Here is an 8,212-nt window from a genome sequence, read left to right on the forward strand (position 1 = left end):
CGCACACTCCTCCCTCTGCGTACTACCTGCTGCCAAGCACCCTGCACTCCTCCACTCTGCGTACTACCTGCCACCATGTGCCCCGCACTCTTCCCCACTGCGTACTACCTGCCACCATGCGCCCCGCATACTCCTCCCTCTGTGTACTACCTGCGCCATGCGCCCCGCATACTCCTCCCTCTGTGTACTACCTGCGCCATGCGCCCCGCATACTCCTCCCTCTGCGTACTACCTGCCGCCATGCGCCCCGTACTCCCCCCCCCCCCCTCTGCGTACTACCTGCCGTCATACACTCCGCACTCCTGCCCTCTGCCTACTACCTGCCGCCATGCGCCCCATACTCCCCCCCTCTGCGTACTACCTGCCGCCATGCGCCCCGCACTCCTCCCCTCTGCCTACTACCTGCCGCCATGCGCCCCGCACTCCTCCCCTCTGCCTACTACCTTCCGCCACGCGCCCCGCACTCCTCCCCTCTGCCTACTACCTTCCGCCACGCGCCCCGCACTCCTCCCCTCTGCGTAATACCTGCCGTCATACACTCTGCACTCCTCTCCTGCACATACTGGCCACCATTTAAATGAATGCCCCCCCACCAGATAAAGTACATTTTCCAATGGTTCCCTGACAGGTGTCCCTGAAATTTTGAAATGTTGGAAACTATCAGAGTCCCAACAGATGTACAACAAGCACACACCTCAGGAATCCTGATAGTCTCACTCCACTTGCTGCACGTTTGTTTTCTGCTCCCTTTTAGTTACCCCTCTGACTGTACTGGGTACAATAGGAGGGACAGAGATCACATTTCTACACCAGAAACTAGGACATTTCTGAGTGGCTGTCACAGGTTACCTGGTCACACCATAGAGGATCATCAGTTGGCAAACTACAAGTCCCAGCTAGGACAGAGCTTCACTTAGGATGTAGGTGTAATATCAAGGACAGGCTAGGACTGCAGAGGAAGCCATGTGTCTGTACAGAGATGTCACATGTGTCACCCACACAGGGATGTGGTTACATGACTGTCACACTACCTCCATAGAGCTCTGCCGAGTCACCAGCACAGAATAGGAGCAGATACCGAGAATGACACCCGGCATCCGGGACAGGAGAAGTGGGACTGTGCAGAGTCCATACATACAGAACGAGGACAGATACCGAGAATGGCATCCAGGACAGGAGAAGTGGGACTGTGCAGAATCCATACATACAGAATAAAGACAGACACAGAGTGTGTCCGCAGTCTCTGACCATCTCCTGTAGCGTGTCCGCAGTCTCTGACCATCCCCTGTAGCGTGTCCGCAGTCTCTGGTCATCTCCTGTAGCGTGTCCGCAGTCTCTGGTCATCTCCTGTAGCGTGTCCGCAGTCTCTGGTCATCTCCTGTAGCGTGTCCGCAGTCTCTGGTCATCTCCTGTAGCGTGTCCGCAGTCTCTGGTCATCTCCTGTAGCGTGTCCGCAGTCTCTGGTCATCTCCTGTACCGTGTCCGCAGTCTCTGGTCATCTCCTGTACCGTGTCCGCAGTCTCTGGTCATCTCCTGTACCGTGTCCGCAGTCTCTGGTCATCTCCTGTACCGTGTCCGCAGTCTCTGGTCATCTCCTGTACCGTGTCCGCAGTCTCTGGTCATCTCCTGTACCGTGTCCGCAGTCTCTGGTCATCTCCTGTACCGTGTCCGCAGTCTCTGGTCATCTCCTGTACCGTGTCCGCAGTCTCTGGTCATCTCCTGTACCGTGTCCGCAGTCTCTGGTCATCTCCTGTACCGTGTCCGCAGTCTCCGGACATCTCCTGTAGCCAGTGGTGTATTTAGGTTTTGTGCTGCCCTAAGCAACATAAAAATTGAAAGTCCCCCCAGAGAGAGCCGAACACCAACCAACCAACATACCCCCCATACACCCGCCTCCCGCCCACCCAGCAAGAGAGAAACACACACATTCACCTTCACAGCTCATCCCCGGGAACGAGAGCCAGGCTCTACATAGTCAAGCAGCCCGCAACCTCTCACGGATCACACCTTGTCCCCATGCCGTGTGCCTCTTTTGTTCCTTCTTCCGCCACCCACCTGAAAAATGCCGCCCTAGGCAAACGCCATGTTTGCCTTGTGGTGAATATGCCCCTACCTGCAGTCTCCGGCCAGCTCCTGCGGCGCGCCTCCAGTCTCCTGCGGCGCGCCTCCAGTTTCCGGCCAGCTCCTGCGGCGCGCCTCCAGTCTCCGGCCAGCTCCAGTACCAATCCCATGTCTGCAGTCTCTTGCTCTAGTGTTCACCTCTACTTTCATTCATCTGAAAAAACCCTCATATGTGACGATTGTTATACTAGTCCCTTCTTCTTATCAGAACATATGGAACCACAAGTATGCAAATGTACATAAAAAGGCAGATAATCCATTCAGCGAGGGAATTGTAAACCTACAAAGCTGTAGAATCCACCTAGCAGGTGTCATAAACACATTATAAAACATATCTGGACCAGCACAGTAGAGTCCTCTTAGAACAGACAGGAGTCACATGCAAATCATGGCAGAAATGCATCCAGAACGCCTGTTGTAGAATACAAACCCGATTATAGAGCCAAACCACAGACTGCTGTTCCAGGCTTTTTGGCCCTCATCAGTGCAGTGCCTGGAAACCACGACTTCTATGGAGTGGGGCTTGGGATTCAACGAGACAATACAACCATATACCAGATGGTATCAAAAAGCTTTGAGACTAGTTTTGTAACACACCAACAGCTGGTAGCACAAGGCTGCACGCACACTCACAGGGAGTCCCGACCTTCATAAGTCAGTGTGCCAAAAAAGACATCGTCCTGTGTACATCGGGAGCTGTGCAACTGGTGCTATTCTGACCACGTCTGCCATTTCATCACGGACATCAAGTTAGAACGAAGAGCAAATGTGAAATTCTAAGTGAAACTGGGCAAATTGCTGGATCTGGTTGTCAAAACGACGACCTTTGAGTTGGATCTTCATGTAGCACACCCTTGGGTGATGCTTGGCTAGATATATAGGTTCTGCTCCCACCTGAATCTGGTGACACCTCCGATTATAACCAGAACTCTGACACTCTGAGAATATTTTTTTATGGGTTTTATTGAAGGCAAACCCTGAAAAAGAACTAGCTGATTTAACACAGGTAATGTACATAAAACACAGATACCACTTTGCATAACACAGTAAGAAGTCACAATTCACTCGCCAAATTCTCCAAAAACTGACTAGTATCACACTGACTAGAGTGACATAGGAGAGTGACATTGACACATGAAACAATGACTGTTAATGAGGTTTAGCAGCTTATTGACATTTGCTATAGCAGTACGATCTAGAGCAGAAATATCCTACCTAACCATTGGCTAGTGGGATGAAACTGAAAGTCTCTCAACGTTGGGGCCCTTTAATCAATGGAAGAGCGCCCACTCTCTGCATGGGAGAGTATTTGTAATCCAGGGGTAGCAGGATAGCACAGTCTCCTTTAAGCAGAATCTTCCAGTGAACATCGCAATAGAAGAAAAACACTTGAACAAATCTTTACCATACAGGTGAAATCCTGATGTACTGACACTTGCTCAGTATATTCAAAGCAGCAAGCTTCTGTGGGGACTTGGAACTAAACACACTCATCAGCCACAGCACAAGTTTTGAGGAGACAAACCAGTAATATACAGAGACAGAGTTCTATCATCAATCAGCAGCAGGAATAGCTAATTCTGAGCAGCTTGGGCTTTCCAAGATCTGTGTCACTCTGAGAATTAGAGAGCAGGCTTTCTCATGACCAGTCTCCAGAGATGAACAGCAAGTGCAGCAATACCAAAATCCCCTTTCATCACAGAGTACGCACTGTTTCTGGATTGTCCTCTAGATAGCATTAGACAGTAGTAGAAATCCTCTCTTTTTCAGCAGCTCCAGACTTTGAGAGACACATGCACTTGAGTGGCTGTAATCCTGAGTGTCAGGCAGGACAATCCTTGATTTGCACTATCCTCCTGCAACAATTCCTCTGCTACACACTGCCAGCCCAGCCCATGGGCTCTAGCAGCACAGAGAATGAGACTCTACACTTTACAACAGGAGCCCTTGCTCCATGCGGTCCCCTGAAAATGTCTTCTTCCCCACATGTGCTTCTTCTTCCTTTTTCCTCTTTCCTTTCCTCCACAGCCAATTATAAGTTCAGCTGCAACAGTGCTGCTATGGGTGGATCCTTTTTAGCTGTAGCAACAACCAATTAGAGCACAGTCCTGCTTTTCCTGTCTGTCACTCACAAAGAGAGAAAGGAAAAAAAAAATGCTTTGCAACTGCTGTTTAAGATTTAAAGCACCCAGCACATCTCTACATTCATTTTCAGAAAGATGGCGTTTTCAAGGGTTGAAGTCATTGAAGGTCTTCCTGATCTCTCGTCATCTTCCTCGTTCTCCAGCTCTTGAAGCGCGTGAGCCACTCAGAACACCTCGAGCGATTTGTTGCAGCATCAATGTAAATTTACTGACTCATGTCAAACGCCTCCGTGGCAGATTTGCCCAGTTTCAGGCAGAATTTATTTGTTCTAACTTGCGGTCCATGATGAAATAGCAGACACGGTAACACACGTGGTCAGAATAGCACCAGTTGCACAGCTCCTGATGTACACCAGACGATGTCTTTTGGTACACTAACTTATGAAGGTCGGTGCTCTCTGTGACTGCAGCCTTATGCTGCCATCTGTTGGCGTGCTACAAAACTAGTCTCGAAACTTTTTGATACCACCTCGTACATCATGAAGAAGGGGACTAGAGCAGGGTTGTCAAACTGGCGGCCCTCCAGCTGTTGCAAAACTACAAGTCCCATCATGCCTCTGCCTTTGGGATTCATGTTTGCAACTGTCAATCTTGCAATGCCTCATGGGACTTGTAGTTTGGCAACAGCTGGAGGGCCGCCAGTTTGACACCCATGGACTAGAGCGGGGGTGGGCAACTGTGACGCTCCAGCTGTTGGTGAACTACAAGTCCCATCATGCCTCTGCCTTTGGGAGTCATGCTTGTAACTGTCAGTTTTGCAATGCCTCATGGGACTTGTAGTTCTACAACAGCTGGAGGGCCACAGTTGCCCACTCCAGGACTAGAGGGATCAAACAACCCACCAACTGACTCTTACTCACACATCTCTTGTTCCTTTAATCCTTCTCACCATAACCTGTATGGGTATACAGCCTCATAACAAAAAGGTACTAGATAACCAGGTTAGTGATGGACGAAGAACAGGTGCTCTGGTCCAACAACAGCTCCAAAAACAAACAAAAAAAAAAACAAAAAACACAAAAAAAAACAAACACAAAAAATCCACCCAAAAAACAAAATAAAAAAAACAAAAACAAAACACAGTGTGATTGGGAAAATACTGCATTGTTGCCACTAGATGGTGCTGAGTATTAGAGGAAATAAACGTGCTCCTCAGTTCCCACTAATGGCCATATTGCGGTATTTTTCCCCCATTAACAATTTTTTTGTAATGTAAAATATTCGATATTCAGAATATATCACCCGAGAACATTTAATTTTGCTTCCTTCACACGGAAAGAATTGACACACCCATAGGATGGACGCCCATGCAAATCTTTTACAAGTACCTGTGTTGTAATGGTTTCAAGCAGCCAACACCCCCCCCCCCTCCACCCTTCTGCACCGTACAACTTCCCAAACAACAAGAGGGTGGTCACTAGCGGCGTGCCTCCGCAAATCAGATTGTATCTTAGTACATTGCTGGCAGCAATGAAAGGGTTAGGCGCGTGGCCCGGGACTGTGCGCTGCAAATGAAAGGGTTAGGCGCGTGGCCCGGGACTGTGCGCTGCAAATGAAAGGGTTAGGCGCGTGGCCCGGGACTGTGCGCTGCAAATGAAAGGGTTAGGCGCGTGGCCCGGGACTGTGCGCTGCAAATGAAAGGGTTAGGCGCGTGGCCCGGGACTGTGCGCTGCAAATGAAAGGGTTAGGCGCGTGGCCCGGGACTGTGCGCTGCAAATGAAAGGGTTAGGCGCGTGGCCCGGGACTGTGCGCTGGAAATGAAAGGGTTAGGCGCGTGGCCCGGGACTGTGCGCTGGAAATGAAAGGGTTAGGCGCGTGGCCCGGGACTGTGTGATGGAAATGAAAGGGTTAGGCGCGTGGCCCAGGACTGTGCACTGGAAATGAAAGGGTTAACTATATATAGTCATAGACCATGCTCAGGTCACCTACAAGAAGCGTCAGCTCTGCGTACAACTTCCCCAACCCACCATCCAATCAGAGACCAGCTCCTTGACCAGTTCACACAAAGTATTATTTTACAGTTACATTATTAAAAAAAAAGAAAAAAAGAAAAGAAGAAATGGCCGCGTGAAGATGGCGGGCGGAGAGTTTCCAGCTCAGCAGGTCTTTAGAAGAAATCTGCCCCGAGGCCAACATGGCGGTTGCAGCTTGTGACTTCTGTATCTAAAAGTGCTAATCGCTCGGCTCCCAGGATGCTCTAATTACCAAACGACAGCCGAGAGAAGGGGACGCCATTGCTAATGCTGACTTCTGAAAATGCATGTTGCCTGGCTACTGATCTGACCCCTATGGAATCAACACAATACAGTCTCTGGCAGTTCATCACCTCCTCAGAAGACTGCAGTGGATTTGGGTTCAGCAGCGGCAATAGATGAATCAACTGACATTCTGTTCCATCTACATATAGAAGAATCAACTGACATTCTGTCCCATCTACATATAGAAGAATCAACTGACATTCCGTCCCATCTATGTATAGGAGTACAACACATCGCCCATGTATGCACCATAAACACCCCATGTGTGAGAACAGCCCATATACATCCCATATCTATGAACAGCCCCGTGACAGAGTGCGGCCCACATACAATGATACACCCCGTGACAGAGTGCGGCCCACATACCCCATTTACACCGCATGGCTGAAAGTAGCCTACATATATCCCACATACACCCCATGTCCGAGAACACCCCACATACACCCCGTGTCAGAGAGTAGCCTACATACACCTCATGCCTGAGAACACCCCGCATAAACCCAGTGTCAGAGAACACCCCGCATACACCTCATGTCTGAAAGTAGCCTACATATATCCCACATACACCCCAGGTCTGAGAGCACCCCACATACACCCCAGGTCAGAGAGCACGCCACATACACCCCAGGTCTGAGAACACCCCACATACAGCCCAGGTCTGAGAACACCCCACATACAGCCCAGGTCTGAGAACACCCCACATACAGCCCAGGTCTGAGAACACCCCACATACAGCCCAGGTCTGAGAACACCCCACATACAGCCCAGGTCTGAGAGCACCCCACATACACCCCAGGTCTGAGAACACCCCACATGCACACAGCACCATCTGCGTTCAGTACACACCTCTCTGGCAGCACTGCGGATATCCAGTGTATATACACATCACACCCCCTCCCCCCCCATCAAGGAAAAGTTTAATTTCAGGGCGGAAGTTCCCTCCATCTTCTGGGTCTCTGCCAGCACTCCGCCACCACCCACATCATACACACCCCGGGCAATAAACGGTTAATACACCCTGACAGCACTCCCCCCCCTCCCCTCCTGTAATCAATGACAGCTGGAGGGGCCCCTGCAGGGCCTGGCTGCAGAGAGGTGGGTGTGGGGGGCCTGGAGCCAGGCAGAGAAGAGTTACAGGCTCACCCCACCACCCTGTAAGCCCTGCAGGGGTGACCCCAATCTGGGCGTGGCTGAAAGGAGTGGAAGAGATACTCACACTGTGCAGAGTGGAGTCCTGATTGCTGCCTCGCCCTCCGCCTGCTCGTCTGCACCGCCGACACCCGGATCTGAGCGGAGAGGACGCTGCGTACGGACGGACGGATATGCGATTATATATATATATATATATATGTGTGTGTATATAGAGAGAGCCGGCCAGAGGGAGACGATTCCCCGCAGCAGAGGCGGCTGAGACTACAGACACCCCTCCCTGACTGCAGCCTGACAGGGGGCGGAGCCACCAGCAGGGCCACTCCTCAATTAAAGGGACAGCATCCCCTCCAAACTAGAATCAATACATCTGCAATGTCCTGACGACTTCCCCTTTAAATGTGAGGATAACATTGTATGAGTGTGATGGTGAAGGGTGATACATTGTATGAGTGTGACGGTGAAGGGCGATACATTGTATGAGTGTGAGGTGCGGGGTGATACATTGTATGAGTGTGATGGTGAAGGGTGATCCATTGT

At 50.5% G+C, this 8,212-nt stretch overlaps 1 protein-coding gene across 1 annotated transcript in view; it reads right to left on the minus strand.

Annotated features, from left to right (window-relative positions):
* LOC149432666 (calpain-1 catalytic subunit-like) overlaps positions 1–7,972 on the minus strand; it is a 62,015-nt gene extending 54,043 nt beyond the window's left edge. The window contains exon 1 of the mRNA XM_089665075.1: positions 7,740–7,972. The gene's annotated coding sequence lies outside the window, so the exon portion shown is untranslated. The remainder of the gene's footprint in view (positions 1–7,739) is intronic.
* Positions 7,973–8,212: the final 240 nt, after the last annotated feature.

Source organism: Staurois parvus, unplaced genomic scaffold (genome assembly GCF_062004578.1).
Source record: "Staurois parvus isolate SC_StPar_1 unplaced genomic scaffold, SC_StPar_1.0 ptg002114l, whole genome shotgun sequence".
NCBI classification, from domain to species: Eukaryota; Metazoa; Chordata; class Amphibia; order Anura; family Ranidae; genus Staurois; species Staurois parvus.